This window comes from Emys orbicularis, chromosome 7, assembly GCF_028017835.1.
Source record: "Emys orbicularis isolate rEmyOrb1 chromosome 7, rEmyOrb1.hap1, whole genome shotgun sequence".
Taxonomy (NCBI): domain Eukaryota; kingdom Metazoa; phylum Chordata; order Testudines; family Emydidae; genus Emys; species Emys orbicularis.
In genome coordinates this window covers 102,850,327-102,869,045 of record NC_088689.1, presented here as the reverse complement: position 1 = coordinate 102,869,045, position 18,719 = coordinate 102,850,327, and positions in this window count along the sequence as shown.

Below are 18,719 nucleotides of genomic sequence, written 5' to 3'. Positions count from 1 at the left end.
GATGTACTGCCAATATTTTAACAAGAATTTCCCCCCTTGGCCTGTGATGAGCCCTATATACCGGTATATCTTTGTAGAAAGAGAGGAAGGCCTCAATCATCTCTTCGCTTCATTTGTGAAGCCAAACTGCTTCCTCAACCATGACCTAAGGAGGAGACAGCAGCACTATTTGCTGTCTAGTGGATAGTGTACTAGACTGGGACACAGGAGATCTGGTTCTATTCCTGGCTCTGCCACTGACTTGCTGTGTGACCTTGGGCAGGTCACTCTGTTTCTCTGTTTCCTTCACCTGCTTAGGCTGTAAACTCTTCAGGGTGTGGACTGCCTTACGATGTGTTTGTACAGCACCTAGCACAACAGGGAATATCTAAGCCAGCGATGGGCAAACTACGGCCCGGGGGCTGCATCCAGCCTTTCAGACATTTTAATCCGGCCCTCGAGCTCCAGCCGGGGAGCGGGGTCAGGGGCTTGTGCCACTCCACACGTACCGGGGCTCTGCACAGCTCCTGGAAGTAGCAACATGTCCCTCCTTTGCCTCCTACGCATAGGGGCAGCCAGGGGGCTCCACACATTGTCCCCACAGCTCCCATTGGCCAGCAACTGCAGCTACTGGGAGCTGCAGGGGCAGCGCCTGCGGGCGGGGCAGCACGCAGAGTCGCCTGGCCGCGCCTCCGCATAGGAGCCGGAGGGATGACACGCCACTGCTTCCGGGAGCTGTTTGAGGTAAGTGCCGCCCGGAGCTTGCCCCCCTGCCCCCCTCCTGCACCCCAACCCCCTACCCCAGCCCTGATCTCCCCCCCCCCTCCAAACCTCTCGGTCTCAGCCCGGAGCACCCTCCTGTACCCTCAACCCCTCATCCCCAGCCCCTCCCCAGAACCCGGACCCCCAGCCAAAGCCCTCACCCCCTCCCGCACCCCAACCCCTAATTTCATGAGCATTCATGGCCCGTCATACAATTTCCATACCTAGATGTGGCCCTTGGGCCAAAAAGTTTGCCCACCCCTGCTCTAAGCGCTACTGTACTACAATTACAAAATAACCACCAAGCAAACAAGCTTATATCAAGCTGCAATTATTTATTTGTTACAACACCACGCAGAGACACCCACAAAGATCAGGTCCCTGTTGTGCTAGATGCTCTACAGACACACAGTCACAGTCCGTGCCCCAAGGAATAAATCTAAATCTAAATAGACAAGACAGGCTGGAAATGTTTATCCTTTGAAAAGTATAGGGCTGGCATACAACAGTGTTCATCTTGCACTCTGTAATCTGAATATGGTTGAAGAAGGTGGGGGCAGAGGGTCTTATTTGTCATTTGACGCAACCTCGGCCATTCCAGGGTGGGTGGGTAGGGGGGAGAAACCAAAACCAATTTTTTAAAAAATCCCCAAATGTTTCTTTTTAGAAATATTTGTTTGAGCCCTAGAGAGAGAAATCATCTGTGGTCAGGAAGAATGAGGAGTGTTTGCAGGAGGTGATTCCAGTGGAGGGCAAGGAAATCCTCCCCACTTCCCTCTAGCTGGGGGTGGGAGTGGAATTGTAACGAAGGTCTCCTGAAAGGCCCTCCAACATGTCACTGTGCCTTGGTTGGAGAACCAATAGCAAAGTAGTTTTACAGCCTCAAGTGTAGTAATAGTTTTCTATCTCTGTTCCCCACCCAGCTCCTTTTGAACAGCCCCCTAGATGTAAAGTGCTTTTGTATTGTAGAAATATGCAAAAATGCGATAGAATAAATGTCAAAGATTTTTCAGTAGTGCTGTATTCCACCACTTGCTTTTAATAGGCCAGAGATTTGGGAATTTTACACATTTTGGTTACAGAACAAACTGCTTTCTTGCAGGGTTTACTGTGTAGTCAGTGACAGATGCTGGATGGGGAGAATGGTTCATTCAGTAATTTCTTTGTAAATAAATACTTCTCCAAAAACGAGCGGGAATGCATGTAAAATGTAACATAAAATGTTAGATTAACAGCAAAGTATTCTGTTAAACTCACGTACTTATTAGAGGGGGTAATTATCACAGTAGATCGATTTTTTTTTTTTAATCAGCCTAGTATGCTTGTCAACAACGTCTTCGTTGTTATGAACCTTTTAAGATACACAACTGGTTTCCCCTGGTACAAAGGAGATATTTGTTTTCTGTGTGAAGAGACAAGTTGCTGGTCACTCAGTTTAAAAGTGTGTGTTTACTATTATGAACTAGAGTGAAAACCAGAGGAAATGACTCCATAGGTTTCTGTACAGATTAAGCCAATATAGAAGTTGCCAAGCCAAATCTAAGTACGTGTGCATGTTGTGCTGGATAAGAGAGTAGTCTTGTCTTTTCCATTATTCTTCCCCTTCCCTAGTATTCTAGAAACAACTGTAGAATTGTGTTCATGTCACTAAGTTCATATGAGCCTTGGAAATCCTCTGGAAGTTCTTAATATTTATTTTCAAAGTTTATGCTGGCTGTGTGTATAAGATAAATTAAAAATGCCAGCCTGGCACACCAGACCTCTCATGCTGACTTCTGTTGGGTGCCAGTGAATTGGAGCTCCACAGAACTACCCTTTCTTTTTTCTCTCTCTCTCATTCCTCTCATAATGTCTGGTTTGTTTATTTTTTGTTTTGTTTTTTTCACAGTTTATTTCTCATCAATTCCCTTGTTATCTTTGTTCTCCATAGATCATTCAGGCAAGAAGCAGCTATGTGGAACTTTAAAAAGGCCCTTTGAAGTTCCAGCTACAAGAAATGCATTTACTGTACAATGCCATTGACATCTTCTGTAAACTTAATCTATGATTACCCTTTTGTAACTCCTCCAGATAGTGAAGTCTGACCGATATACTAAACATAGACACATAGACTTTAAGGCCAGAAGGGACAATCATGATAATCTAGTCTGACCTTTTGCACATTGCAGGCCACAGAGCCTTACCCACAACTCATATAATAGACACATAACCTCTGACTGAATTACTGGTGTCCTCAAATCATGATTTAAAGACTTCAAGTTACAGAGAATCCACCATTTACTCTAGTTCAAACCTGCAAGTGACCCATGCTGAAAAGGAATGCAAAAATCCCCCAGGGTCTCTGCCAATCTGACCTAGGGGAAAATTCTTCCTGACCCCAGATATGGTGATCAATTAGACCCTGAGCATATGGGCAAGATCCACCAGCCACACACATCTGGGAAGAAATTTTCTCTAGTAACTCAGAGTCCTCCCCTTCTAGTGCCCCATTTCTGGCTGTTGGAGATATTTGCTAATAGTGATCATGGATGGGCCATATGCCACTGTAGGCCATCTTATGGCCATATCATGGTGTAAAATGTGTGTTCCAAACATGTCGAATGAAAGACTCATTCATATGGATTTGCTGCAGAGGAAATGTTCTAGGGCAGTTTTCTACTGAGTATTTATCTAGCAGATTCATATACATGAAAGTTATTTGGTTAATTGTTACAGAATCTTGATCGGCTTTTACACCATGTCCATGATATGAGTGCCTTCCAAGTTTAATTGTTATTCAGTTTATCTTACATAGAAGCTTTTCAAGTGCATTGCAGAAATCTAAACATGCCAGGCCAAATTCACCAGCATTCTAACACCTGCCTGACATTGACTTGATCAGATTTACATGGGTGACAAACTTGGCCTAGGAAGATTATTTGGGAAATTCAGATCTCAGCACATATGCTATAGGAGTTTTACAACCATAGGTTGTAGCTGGCATAAATGATCAATGTAAAAGGTGATGTCTCCCTTCAAGTTAGTGGCAATGATACAAGCCTGGAGTGCTAGCATCTTGGTTCTAACCATACCACGTCTGATCTGTCCTAATACACGGTGAATATGTTGCAGCTCCCTGGTCTCATGCCACCAGGCCCCAGTGATCAACTGTAGTAGTCAGGAAGCAGCATGCTAGCTCACTTGGAGGCTTGCTGGAATGGACCCAGAAGCTGTGCTACCATACAAATAGCTGTGTTGCCAAACTCAAGAGCTCAAAAATCTGAAGTATTCAATCTCCACCTTGAAATACACCTAAAACCAGCAACATAACCTACAAAGAGCAAGACATTCACAGGAATGGACTCTGGAAGCAGAGATGGCTAACGCTGTGCTCCATTTCCCAATCAGAGAATGTCTCTTGAGGTGGCACAGTGATGCTGCTCCATCACCAGTGACTGGTTTCAGAGGGGTAGCCATGTGAGTCGGTATCAGCAAAAACAACGAGGAGTCCTTGTGGCACCTTACAGACTAACACATTTATTTGGGCATAAGCTTTCGTGGGCTATAACCTACTTCATCAGATGCATGGAGTGGAAAATACAGTAGAGAGGTATAAATATACAGCACATGAAAAGATGGGAGTTGCCTTACCAAGTGGGGGGTCAGTGCTAACGAGGCCAATTCAACCAGGGTGGATGTGGCCCATATTTCACCCCTTCTTGTCAACTGTTGGGAATGGGCCACATCCACCCTGATTGAATTGGCCTCGTTAGCACTGACCCCCCACTTGGTAAGGCAACTCCCATCTTTTCATGTGCTGTATATTTATACCTCTCTACTGTATTTTCCACTCCATGCATCTGAAGAAGTGGGTTTTAGCCCACGAAAGCTTATGCCCAAATAAATTTGTTAGTCTCTAAGGTGCCACAAGGACTCCTCATTGTCATCACCAGTGACTGTTCCCAACTTACTGCCATCAAAGAGCACTCAGTTGTTTTGATTGGACCCACTTCATTTTAGGCTTATAGACCCATAGTAGAGCTCCTGGAAAAAATAGGAAAAGTGTCTCATGAAAAATTTCCAACAAATTTCCCCATTTTTTTCAATTTTTGAAATTTCCAAAATTAAAACAACAACAACAAAAAAGTCAGCTGTAGTTCCTAGGATCTGGTCTGAAACTTGGGGTACGTCTTCACTACCCGCCGTATCAGCGGGTAGCAATCGATTTATCCGGGATCGATATATCGCGTCTCATTAAGACGCGATATACCGATCCCCAAACGCGCTCACCGTCGACTCCGGAACTCCACCAGAGCGAGCGGCGGTAGCGCAGTCGACGGGGGAGCCGCGGCCGTTGATCCCGCGCCGTCTGGACCCCAGGTAATTCGATCCAAGATACTTCGACTTTAGCTACGCTATTCGCTATTCGCGTAGCTGAAGTTGCGTATCTTGGATCGACCCCTCCCCCCCCAGTGTAGACCAGCCCGTAGACATTACTTTCCCATTAGCCACTTCACTGCCATCAGACAGGGATTGCTGATCGATAGCAGAGCTGGTTTAAAAAATGTTGAAAATGTTGGGGGATATTTTTTTTTTCTTTTTTTTTTTATTAATTTTTTTTTTTTTGGTGAAGCTTCAGTTTTTGTTTTGTTTTTTTTAAATTCCAACCAGCTCTATCACAGGTGTTGTGACCTGGGCTGGAGTAAAATATGTGACACAGAGGGGGAAAGCTGCATAGCTCATTAACAAATGTCTTGAGCTGCCCTCAGATCATGCTTTAAATGTAATTTAGGGAAAAATGAAACAAAAAGAAAGCTTCAAAGCATAGGTTAATCATGTGGATAATGGATATTTACATACCCTCCCCTTTTTCACAATCCGGTGTATCAAGTCTTTTCTCACCATTTATTTGCGGAGTTTAACAGGTTTACAAATCATTGCCATATAAATATCAGAAACAAAATAACATTGCAACAGTAACCTTTTGTTTGTTTGTTTAGAGTCCCTTTATGCAGTAATACCATCATCAGCTCTCTATTTAACAAGGGATTACCATGTTACAGAGTGAGTCTTTTGACACCATCCAGGGTATGTTGTTTCATGGGATTTTATTAAATTGAGTGAAACTACTGACTCTACTTATATTTATACACCCAGGTGTCTATCAAATGTTAACATTAAAAAATTGGTCAGGTGTGAATGTACTCTGAATATTGAAAAAATGATAGTGAAATATCTAAGTGTCCATCTGTTTTGCAGATGCATTAATTAATTAATTGATGCATTAATTTTCCATAAGAACAGCCTTTCCCATTTTTTAAATCATTCTTCTAGTTTTGGACTATTTTTTAAATTTTTCCAGTGAGAGGCTATCAATTTGTCGGCAATTAGCAGCTGAGGGATTAATTCTTCATTTCTTTGAATGTGACCATTTCTGATAGGAAGCCCCAGAAGGATTACCAAAAGATCATTTGGTGATAAATAGCCAGCAATTTGCAATATTTGGTTAAGTTTCATTCCTAGAGGAAAGAAGGGAAGTGTGAAAACTGCCCTAAGCTACATTGCCTTGTTACTAGGAAGCAATGTGGTTTCTATAATACTTTCCTAGAGTAGGATTGTATTGCCCACTTAAGTCATGAGGCAGTTTTAGATTATACATATATGTCTGTTAATATTAGCATTTCATCAGGTTTGCATTTATGTAGGCAATTCTGGTTCTGCTGTGGAACCTTCCTTGAATTTGCTCAGGGAGTGGAAGTTTAATATTAGTGGTTATAAAGATGAAATGGGCAGGCAGATATAGGAGCATTGGGAACCATTATCTGTGTAATCCAGGTACAGCACAATTAATCTAACAGGTCTGTTTAAACAGTTATTTCTATGGCAGTCATAATACATACAAAAAGGAAGTCATTATTCCTAACCTTGTTGATTTGCATGTGCTTAGTACAGTGGATGAAGTAGTGCACTCTGAAGGCTAAATAGAAAGCTGTTACAGACCTCCCCCTCTCCCAATGGATGAACAATATTATAAGAGTAGTGTTTAGTTTGCCTGTCTTCTGGCCAAAACCAGTCCCTGTGCTGCCTCCCCCGCCCCCCAGTTTCTTCACCTGGTATATCTCTCTAGGTAGAGAGGGAAGAATCCGACCAGAAGTGTGTGTGTCGGGGCCATGGATAGCTCAGGGAGTGTACATGTGCAAATATGTAGATCATGCTTTCTGATCCCATGGGCCATGTGCCATATGTGTACCTGCAGTTCCTGTAGCAGAGGGGCATAGAGCACTCTCTCTATGGTTTTTCTGCATGACCAGAACAGTAGTATATTTTCTGGTGTATATCTGTATATAGCTTCAGATAGAATTTGACTCCAAATGGTTAGCTTTCATCTCCTGGCTGAAATGTTTTCCTGCCAGCATTCTTCAAAAGACCTTTTAAATAAAGGCTCAGTTTATGTAAGCTACATTAAAGTAGCAGAAATGGCAATGCAGGATACTAGGTTTGAAGTGCCAATGTACATCACTGATAGCTGTATGACTTGAAAACATTACTGCAAAGACTTGACTTCAGCCCATAAAATCTCAGACACTTAAGACCACGTTCTTTTTAAACTGGAGGCCTAAATCCAACATGCAAAAATGCATGAATAAGATGTTTACAAATGCAAATGGTATCTACATTTATTTATTTATTCTGTGGCCTGTTCTACAGGAGGCCAGACTAGATGATCACAATAGTCCCTTCTGGACTTGGAATCAATGAATCTAAATGACCGTGTGTGTAAATCTGATTGGCATGAGAAGTGAGAAATGCTAGGTGCACAATTGTACACATTTCATGACACAAGTGGGCCTCTTCTTAGAAATACCATAGGACTTCAGACATTATCTCCAGTCCTTAATTTAGACTCATAGACTCATAGACTCATAGACTTTAAGGTCAGAAGGGACCAATATGGTCATCTAGTCTGACCTCCCGCATGATGCAGGCCACAAAAACTGACCCACCCACAACAGAATCTTCCAGCCTGCGACCCCTGCCCTATGCTGCGGAGGAAGGCGAAAAACCTCCAGGGCCTCTGCCAATCTACCCTGGAGGAAAATTCCTTCCCGACCCCAAATATGGCGATCAGCAGAACCCCGAGCATACAGGCAAGATTCTACAGCCGGACCCCCATTTTACCCGCGATGGCACGTTAATGCCTAATTGACTAAAATCACGTTATCCCTTCAAACCATTCCCTCCATAAACTTATCAAGCCTAATCTTGAAGCCAGAAAGGTCTTTCGCCCCCACCGTTTCCCTCGGAAGGCTGTTCCAAAATTTCACCCCTCTGACGGTTAGAAACCTTCTTCTAATTTCAAGCCTAAACTTCCCCACGGCCAGTTTATATCCATTCGTTCTCGTGTCCACATTACTACTGAGCTGAAATAATTCCTCTCCCTCCTTGGTATTAATCCCTTTGATATATTTAAAGAGAGCAATCATATCCCCCCTCAGCCTTCTTCTGGTTAGGCTAAACAAACCGAGCTCCTCGAGTCTCCTTTCATAGGAAAGGTTTTCCATTCCTCGGATCATCCTAGTGGCCCTTCTCTGTACCCGTTCCAGTTTGAGTTCATCCTTTTTAAACATAGGAGACCAGAACTGCACACAGTGCTCCAAATGAGGTCTCACCAGCGCCTTGTATAACGGAAGCAGCACCTCCCTGTCCCTACTAGAAATACCTCGCCTAACGCATCCCAAAATCGCATTAGCTTTTTTCACAGCCACGTCACATTGCCGACTCATAGTCATCCTGCGATCAACCAGGACTCCGAGGTCCTTCTCCTCCTCCGTCACTTCCAACCTATGCGTCCCTAACTTATAACTAAAATTTTTATTAGTCATCCCTAAATGCATCACCTTACACTTCTCACTATTAAATCTCATCCTATTATTGTTACTCCAATTTACAAGGTCATCCAAGTCTCCCTGCAGAATATCCCGATCCTTCTCCGAATTGGCAATACCTCCCAACTTTGTGTCATCCGCAAACTTTATCAGCCCACTCCTACATTCGGTTCCGAGGTCAGTAACGAATAGATTGAATAAAATCGGACCCAAAACCGAACCTTGAGGAACCCCACTGGTGACCTCCGTCCAACCCGACAGTTCACCTTTCAGTACTACCCGCTGCAGTCTCCCCTTTAACCAGTTCCTTATCCACCTCTGGAATTTCATATCGATCCCCATCTTTTCCAATTTAACCAATAATTCCTCGTGCGGCACAGTATCAAACGCTTTACTAAAATCGAGGTAAATTAGATCCACCGCATTTCCTTTATCTAGAAGGTCTGTTACTTTCTCAAAGAAGGAGATCAAGTTGGTTTGGCACGATCTGCCTTTCGTAAACCCATGTTGTAATTTGTCCCAATTGCCATTCACCTCAAGGTCCTTAACTACTTTTTCCTTCAAAATTTTTTCCAAGACCTTGCATACTACAGAAGTTAAACTAACAGGCCTGTAGTTACCCGGGTCACTTTTTTTCCCCTTCTTAAAAATAGGAACCACATTAGCTATTTTCCAGTCCATCGGAACCACCCCCGAGTTTACAGATTTATTAAAAATTATCGCCAAGGGGCTTGCAATTTCTCGCGCCAGCTCCTTCAATATTCTAGGATGGAGATCATCCGGTCCGCCCGATTTAGTCCCATTTAGCTGGTCAAGTTTGGCTTCCACCTCCGATACTGTAATTCCAATCGCCCCTCCTTTATTCCCCTCTGTCTCGCTCCCTCTATTCCTAAGCCCTTCATTAGCCTTATTAAACACCGACGCAAAATATTCATTTAGATATTGTGCCATGCCTAGATTATCCTTAATCTCCACTCCATTTACATGCTTCAGCGGTCCCACTTCCTCTTTCTTTGTTTTCTTCCTATTTATATGGCTATAAAACCTCTTACTGTTGGATTTAATTCCCCTCGCGAGGTCCAACTCTACACGGCTTTTGGCCTTTCTCACCGCATCCCTACATGCTCTGACCTCAATAAGGTAGGTTTCCTTGCCGATCTGTCCCCTCTTCCATTCTTTGTACGCTTTCTGTTTTTTCTTAATCGCCCCTTTGAGACGCCCGCTCATCCAGCTAGGTCTAATTCTCCTGCCTACTAATCGTTTCCCCTTTCTCGGGATCCAGGCCTCGGACAGCTCGTGCAACTTCAGCTTGAAATAATCCCAGGCCTCATCTGCCTTTAGCTCTCTAAGTATGTTAGCCCAATCCACTTCCCTAAGTAGTTGCCTTAATTTATTAAAGTTGGCCTTTTTGAAATCGTAAACCTTAGTCACAGTTTTATTTCTGTTAATCCTTCCATTTAGTTTAAACCGAATTAGCTCATGGTCACTCGAGCCAAGGTTGTCCCCTACTACCATTTCCTCAACTAGGTCCTCACTACTCACCAGCACCAAATCTAAAATGGCATCCCCCCTCGTCGGTTCAGCTACTACTTGATGAAGGAATTCATCTGCTAGCACGTCTAGGAACATCTGAGCCCTATTATTGTTACTAGCGTTTGTTCCCCAATCTATGTCTGGGAAGTTAAAGTCCCCCATGATCACACAGCTCTTATTAGTTTTTACTTCCTTAAAAACATTAAATAGTTCTCTGTCTGCATCCAGGCTAGATCCCGGCAGTCTATAGCACACCCCAAGCAGTATCTCAGGGGAGGCTCTAGTAGTTCTTTTACCCAGTGTAATCATTGCCCAGACAGACTCTGTCTTATCCATTCCATCACTTATTATTTCTTTACATTTTAGCTCATTATTCACATACAGTGCCACACCCCCACCTTTACCTTTTTTCCGGTCATTCCTAAACAGCACATACCCTTCGATACCTGTACTCCAGTCATGACTACAGTTCCACCATGATTCGGTAACTTACCCTGTTGTTCATATGCATTGTAGGTTTTGGAACTCAGGGCATGATATTATCCCTTGTATGTATTACAGCATCAAGGTACCCTAATGGCCTGAGGGGCCGCTGCTCTCCCTGTGATCCACTACCACAATTATGGCAGTGGAAGTGCTGATACTAGATTGCCCTCGAAAGGAGATTGGTAGCAAGGTGTTCTCTATAAGGTCCCTGAGGCAATGGGTTGCCCCTCCTACTTTTGGTCCAAAATAATTTCAGCTTGCTGACTTTCCAGGCATGTTTTGTTTTGCCTGGCCTTAGAGGAGAGTTAAGGGAGACTGGAGAACTGGCCGATGTGCTGGTGGTGGTGTCTTTAGAGTGGGATTGAGCTGATTGAAATTTTGATTTATTTTTCTAATTTTAAATAATTGGCTAGGAGCTCTGAGCTAGTGTGTGGGTGCTTTTAATTGTGCTAAACTGAAGGAAAATGAATTTAAAAAATAATAGTTAATGGTGAAATGGATGCCTTAATGTTGCTGACAGCTCCTGGCAGACACTGGAAATATAAGCATTCTTTTAAACGCCCTGTCTGTATAATATATTCTGTAATTCACTTTTTCTCTTTCTTCATTATTTGAAGCATTTTCATAATATAACAGTACTTAAAACTGAAGTCAGTGGAGGTTGCATGGTCTGATCCAAAGCAGTCTGGATTAATTAACTCAAAATAATGTCTGAGCTATTTTTGGAGTGCAGGCAGTGCCTGAAAGCCACAAATTTTAAATTGTGTTAGGCTCCTGTGCTGAGACTTTCAAGCCAGGTTTCAGTCTATCGTGAATTATTCCGGTTGATTATGAATGGGAGTTCTGACAAGACCTAGCACGGGTGAGCGCTGCTGTAGTATTTCAAGTAGGAATCTCATCCAGTATTAACAGTCAGGGTAGGCGTGTGACATAATGTTGACTCCTGCAGCTCTGGCCTTTGCATTTTTGCTCTGTCTAGATCCTATTAATAGAATTGTAATCATTAATCTAATCTGTTTCCAGAATGGTCTCAAAATATACATGACAATTGTCAGTAACAGAAATGCTATTCTGCATTTTAATGATAAGATGCCCCTTTCCATTCATCCTCATTACAGTTGCCTTAATTCTGCAACAGGTTCATCCTCGCCAACCTGTTTTGTTTAATTTAAACACAAATTCCTCTTTGTGGAAATGCAAATATGCAAGTAAACTCTTTTCAGGTCATCAGTTCTTGCTAATGTCTCTGGGAAAGCTCTTATGCCAGCAGGTGTTTCAAACAGCATTGCCCTTTGCTTCCCAGAGAACTTTATTTCTTAGAGTCTCCTTGCTTTATTTCATATCACACTAATAGAAAATGAAAGCAAGCACAGGTGTCATTTTGTTGTTGTTGGTGGTAGTAGTAAAACACATTCTCTCCCCCAGTCTCTTCTGCACAGCCCCCATTCAGCCTTCCTTTAAAGCTCTGCTCCATTTAGTAGCAGCACTTGTCATCAGACAAGCCCCCTCCCTTTTTCACATTCATTTCCATGGTAACCCTTCTAAGGCATTCTGCAGGCAGAAAACTACTTTTGCTCTTTCATCATGCAAGCTGGTATTGTCGAGGGCTCAGTGTATTCCTACAGCTTTTGAATGAATAATAATAATTAAAAAAGCAGAATTTGGATGGACTGTTGTTGTTTGGGAGGGAGGCCCTAAAGCAGGAAGAAATGGGCAACCTTCAAATGACCTAGTGTCTCCGCATTGCTTAGTAAGGAAAACAATCTTGTTTCATTAATTGATTAACTTGGGGGGTGGGGTTTATCAGAATTATCATTCTGTGAAGTGAATGTGGCAACTCCCTGAAACAGCTTCCAGGAAGAAAAATGGGCAGATGGCTGGCCAGGCTCTGCTGGTGAACTGCTGGTAAGCTCTCTGTGATCTGTTGCAAATTTCGCTTTCTTATGGATCTTTAATGTCTTTTCAGATATCATATAGAAAATGGTGTCTTAACAGATGCTAGATCTTTGGGCATTTGTTATGCATTTGTCATTTATTGGTATACAAGCAGGTGTATTTAGAAGCACTTACCAATGGGTGTGAGCAATTTAGAATTTTGGTAGTATACCTTTTAGCTGTGTTGCCTGCTTTAATGAGCTGGATTGATTTTACGATCTTTACAGTGCATGCTTTTTAAAACCTGCTTTTCTGGAAGATTCCCATGTAGTTACTGAGAGGTTTTTATTGTATTTCAGCAGGTTAAGGGTATTTGTTTACTATATGTGACTCAAGCAGTATGTGAGATTGATGGTATTTTGCAAAGAAAACAAATGGCTTGCAAACAGTATCTGCAAAACTGGAAGAATGAAAAGGTTATTGTAACCAATCATTTATAAAATCTGGTGAAAGCATAAACATGGTCCTAATATAATCCTTGTCAGAAGAGTTATAAAGATTACCATCTTCATATATGGTAAACTGATTCGACAGTTAAGATTTTTTTTTTAAACTCTGGCTGTATCTGTTATGTTTGTTAAATACCTGAATCAGACAGTATAATAGCATTGATTGAATACTTCTAATGGTGATGAATGATCAAATAAATCTGTTGATATTTTGATCAGTTTGTGATGAACTAGCAGGATTTTGTTTTTTGTTGTTTTGATGGGGGTGAAGATGTAGTTTTCTTTAAAATGTGGTCTGAAGTACATAATGGCTGTGAAGTCACCATGACAACATGGACCCTCTTTGAAATTTTTTCCCCATTTTGTTTGTTTTTTTTGTTACAGTGTCACTAAATCATTCATAATACATTTCCTCTTATGGACAAAGAAATAGTTATGTGCAGCAGTTACGGGTATGACTTGAATTATGTTCTTAAGGGTTCATTGATGGAAAGCCTATACTACATATCATTCTGTACAGACTTAGTCTGTCTTCTTAAAACAGAACACGGCTTCTTAATTCTTCTATTTATGGTGCAGTTTCTTTCTAACCCGTAGTAGCCATAGGTTTTATCATTTGAGGGGGACGCTTAAATTGTGTATGGATTTTATCTTGTATATCTTACTGAGCTTTTATGGAGATTCACCAGCCAAGGTGCTGTCTTATCAAAAGACAAAATATCACTTAGATATCTTATTGGGCCAAATCCTACCCCGATGGGAGGAATGCTACTTGAGGGGGTGAAGGATGAGAAAAACTCTCCAGTATTCCCTTGCAGAATTTCCTCCAAATTTGTCTGGTGGGGGGTTTTCCCCCATGGAAGAAACAAGGGGACTGGTTTCCATACCCTTGGGATCTCCCAGATCCCCCTGCATCTTGGGAGATCCCCTGTAGGCATGTGGCCATCAACCTTGAGGCCTTGTACCTCTGCTGTTTCCTTGAAAGTCTCCTCAGGCTCCCTGTCAGCATAGCTTCTGGAAGGGATAGTGATTTTATACATGTTTGTGTACCTTACAGTAAAAACCAGGTGTGTAATGTGTATATAGTGTGTATAATAGATGTATAGACTGTATATGAAACCTTTCCAGTTGGGAAGGGAAGGTGTATTGATAAATTTTAAAATACCAGCATACATTTTTCTGGTTCACCATATGTTTCTGCTGTTCTTATGTTCTTTATGTTCTTATGTGTTAGTTTATCCTATATTATGTTTTTTACAAACTGAATCTCAAATTCTTGTAACTCTCACCTTTACAATAAAAAAAAAACGTGAGTCGAAGAATCCTGCTTCTGTGACATTTTTGTTCTTGAAAGAGACGGGCTTGATCTGGACATCATTGTGACACCAAAGAAATACAGCTGCAAGTGCATTTATCGGGCTGAAGTAAAAGAATTTAAAAGGCAAGTGGAGAAGAGACCGTTTTTGTCTTTGAGTTATTACTATACCTGTTTGACATGAGAAAATGAAGACTTCCTCTCAGCTGTCCCACCTGCTGGGTTTTCTCACTGGTGTCTGGGGGGAAAATCTGACATCAGTATATTTCTTTTTTTTTTTTAGTTATTGTTTTCCTGATTTAGAAATATAGTGCCCCATGAACACTCAGGCAAAATTCCCAGTGACTTCAGCAAGAGTTCTGCTTAAGTTTTGCAGGATTGGGCCCTGCTCTTAAATGAATCCAGACAAGTGTGGCATGCTTATCTCCACATGACCATCTCTCTCATCTTCCTGTCTTATTCATGGTCACCTTCATGGGTGTGGCAACTATTGCACTTGCTGCCCTGTCCATGGCATGGCTGGAAATCCTAAGATTTTTTTTTGGAGGCAGGCCTGAGGACCTAGGGACAGCCTGAATGTGAGCCCAAGGCCAGTAGACTTAGCTGTAGCTCTTACGATTGACTTATCTCTAAGAATAAGGTTCTGCTGGAGTTAGGTGCATGGATGTTGATTATACTGGGTGAATAGATTCCACCTGCAGGGGACATTCTGTCAGGTTAAAGACATCTTAAAAAGTTAGTTTAAGCTACTGCTCTGAGAGCTAGGAATTGAAAGACCACAAGATGGGTTCATTATTCCTTCTGAGACCTGCTGCTGCCACTGCCTTTAGGAGCCCCAGAGATTGATCTGTCCACTTTCTAGACCTGGAAATGTCAGGATCCATGGCTACAGAGCAGTGTGCAGCTCCCTATATGACACTCTTTGCATGTGGGAACTGGCTACTGATTCCCCTTCCCAGGAGTGGAGCCAGTGTGGCTAGTGTAGGGGAGCACTAACCAATCCCCTCACACCACCAGCAGCATGGGTAGGAGGGGTCTGTGTCCATTATCCACTAATAAGTAGTAGCTGATGGGAGGTCCCTTCTGGGCAGATTAGTGAGTGGGAGGTTAATGATGGAGAGGTGCCTGGGATAGCTGGAGGGATGGAAATGCATGTGAGAGGGAGTGAGTGTGGTTGGGATACTTGGAGGATGTCAGTCCTGCCACCACCTCCCTGCTCTCCATAACTGCTGCTCCATGGTGAGCTGGTGGTAGAAGAGGTATCACAGCAGGCTCTGGTGGTGGAAGGAATCCCTGTACAGAGAATCCTTGATGGATGCATGGGAATCCCCTTGGGCTGGAGCAGGGGTGTCTGGGCTCCTTAAAGGCATGAATATCATGCAAGACACATGAAGATTTAAATTCCCTCCTCACTCCAGTTTGCTTGTGGTGCTGCGGGGAGAGCCCGTTTTGTAGACCTTTAATCATGTGTATAAGGGATTTGTCTTCTCTCCGTGGAAGCTTTTTGTAAGGGCATCGGTCTGGGGGTGGGTAAGCTTTAATGTTTAATGGTGCTTTAATGTTTCTTGGCAGTGTTTTATTATGGAGCACCAATACTTACTCCAAGGCTCAGGGTGGAGCTAGTTCCCCAGTGTAATCCTGATTTTTCAATCTTCCCATAGGACATGCAGAAAGAATCTTTTTAAAATATAGTATTATACATCTCATCGCAGCTGGGAAATTTGATCAAACGCTGGCAAAGAGCTATGGTGTTTTTGAAAAGGTATCTGTAATTTTACTTTAGAATGTTTTTACTTATATGGGGGGAGAACAACCTCCAAAGTGTCTGGACTTATAAACTCAAAATTTGTTTTGTTAGCCTTTTAGGGTAGTCTACGCTCTAATTAGACACCCGTGGCTGGCCCGTTTCAGTTGACTCTGGCTCGCGGGGCTTGGGCTAAGGGGCTGTTTAATTGTGGTGTAGATATTTGGGTTCGGACTGGAGCCTGGGCTCTAAGATCCTGTGCGGTGGGAAGGTCCCACAGCTCGAGCTCAAATGTCTGCATCTCAGTTAAACAGCCCCTTAGCCCAAGTCCTGCTAGCTCAAGTCAACTGGCACAGTCCATCAGCAAGTGTCTAACTGCAGTGTAGACTTACCCTTAGTGTTTTCTGGGATTGGGAGCTGGAGCGAGGTGAAATAGTATAAGAAAATATTAAGAGTTGTTCTTAAGTGTATAAAGAATATTCTTTATCAATATAAACTTACTTTCTTCTGATTAGAGCTGAGCCAAAGATGGTGGGATCAGTGTGTGTGTGTGTTGCGGGGGAGAATCAGGTAATCATGAATGAGTATAGACTTGTGGGAGGGCACTGCAGGGCATATGGAGGGGTGATTGATGCTGTTCTTCCCTATCTTGGAATGGAGGAGCTCTGAGTCAGGAGAAGGTAGCACATAGAAGGTAGGGGCAGGACATTTGTTAGGTACAGACAAAGGATGAATGGACTCATACATGTGATTCAAGTGACTTCAGAAGCATAAAGGAGGGGGACACAGATCTCAGGGGGGAAAGGACGTGGAACAGGATGCAGGGAACTGGAAGAAGAATAGAGTGCAAGGAACCTGTGGAGAAATAGAGGTGGACAGAATACAACCAGTTTTCCATGTGGATAAAAGCTGTCCTTTCCCTTCCACCATTTGCCACCGCTATTCCCATATTTCATGCAAGTAAAACTCCCACCACACACCTAAGGATATGCTAACATTTGGCAGAGGGAAACCCTGCTTTGGTAAGCTTTATAAGGGGCCAGACCATCAGCTGGTTTAGATCAATGTTGCTTCATTGGCTTCTTCCAGCGCACCCTCTATTCTTCCAGGTCCCTGCATGCTCTTCTGTTAAGTCAATTGAGTGATGTTGCTTTATGGCACGTGATGATCTGGCCCCAGATCTTTTAAGGAGGGGCTCCTCTCCTGCAGGTTTCATACCCCAATTTAGTTTCAACATTTTAGAATTTATTTAAAAGAAAAACAAGGAAATGTATAAAACAAATACATCGGCTGGTCAAAATGTTGGGTGTTTTTTAAGGAAAATGAGATTCCTACAAAATAGATTCCAGGAGGGACCATTATGATCATGTAGACTGACTTTCTGCACTAAAAATTCAAAAATCTTGCCTAGTAATCTCTGTATCAAGCCTGAAGCTTATGAATGAGCTATATCATATCTTCTTGATGTAAAGACTTCAAGTGATGGAGAATCCATCATATCCCTTGGTAATCTATCCTAATGGTAATTACCCACACAGCTAAAATTGAGTCTTATTTCTAGTCTGAATTTATGTAGCTTCTACTTCCAACCATTAGATCTTATTATGTCTTGTAGACCAGTGGTTTTCAAACTGCGGATCGCGACCCAGTACTGGGTAATGGAATGTAAGGCACTGCGTTGCACCGCCAACCAGGCCATTAAAAGTCCTGTTGGCAGTGCTGCCTGGCTAAGGCAGGCTAGTCCCTACCTGTCCTGGCTCTGCGCTGCACCTCGGAAGCGGCCAGCAGCAGTTCTGTCTCCTAGGCGGGGAGGCTATGGGGCTCTGCGTGCTGCCCCTGCCTCGAGCAGCGGCTCCGTACTCCCATTGGCCGGGAACCAGCCAATGGGAGTTGGGGGTGGTCGGGCCTGCGGGCAAGAGCCGCGTGGAGCCGCTTGCACACCTCTGCCTTGGAGCCGGACCTGCTGCTGGCCGCTTCCGGGGCGCAGCGCAGTCCGCAGTGCCAGGATTGGCAGGAAGCCTGCCTTCGCACCCCTGCTGCGCCGCTGCCCGGGAGCTGCCCGAGGTCAGCCTGCACCCCAATCCCCTGCCTCGCCCCGAACCCCCCCCCAAAACCTTCATCCCTGGCCCCACCCCAGAGCCGGCACTCCCAGCCCAGAGCCCTGACCCCCTCCCACACCCCAACCCCCTGTCCCAGCCCAGAGCCCCCTCCCACACCCCAAACCCCTCATCCCCAGCTCCGTTGGGTGGTGGGCATCAACAATTTTCTTCAACTGGGTCACCAGAAAAAAAGTTTGAAAACCACTGTTGTAGACAAGTGAAAATTTCAATGTTTGGTGCAATTTTTATATTTTTCAGTCAGGACAAACAAAACAATATATTTGTTTTGAGCAGTGTCAGCCTGAATCTAAACACTTCATTGTCTTGAACTGAATCCAAACTTTTTTTGTTTTAGGTCACTTCAGCATTAATCTATCTACCTGAGCTGTTGTGCTGCCACATGGGAGTTGTAGTTTGTTTTCTTCATGGCTCCATTCTCCCCTGTGGGCTCCCTGGCTGGACTACATCTCTCATAATGCACTGTGATCTCACCTCTGGCTGAACTGCTGTTGTCGATCATGGCAGGCCCATGACTGTGGTGCATCATGCAAG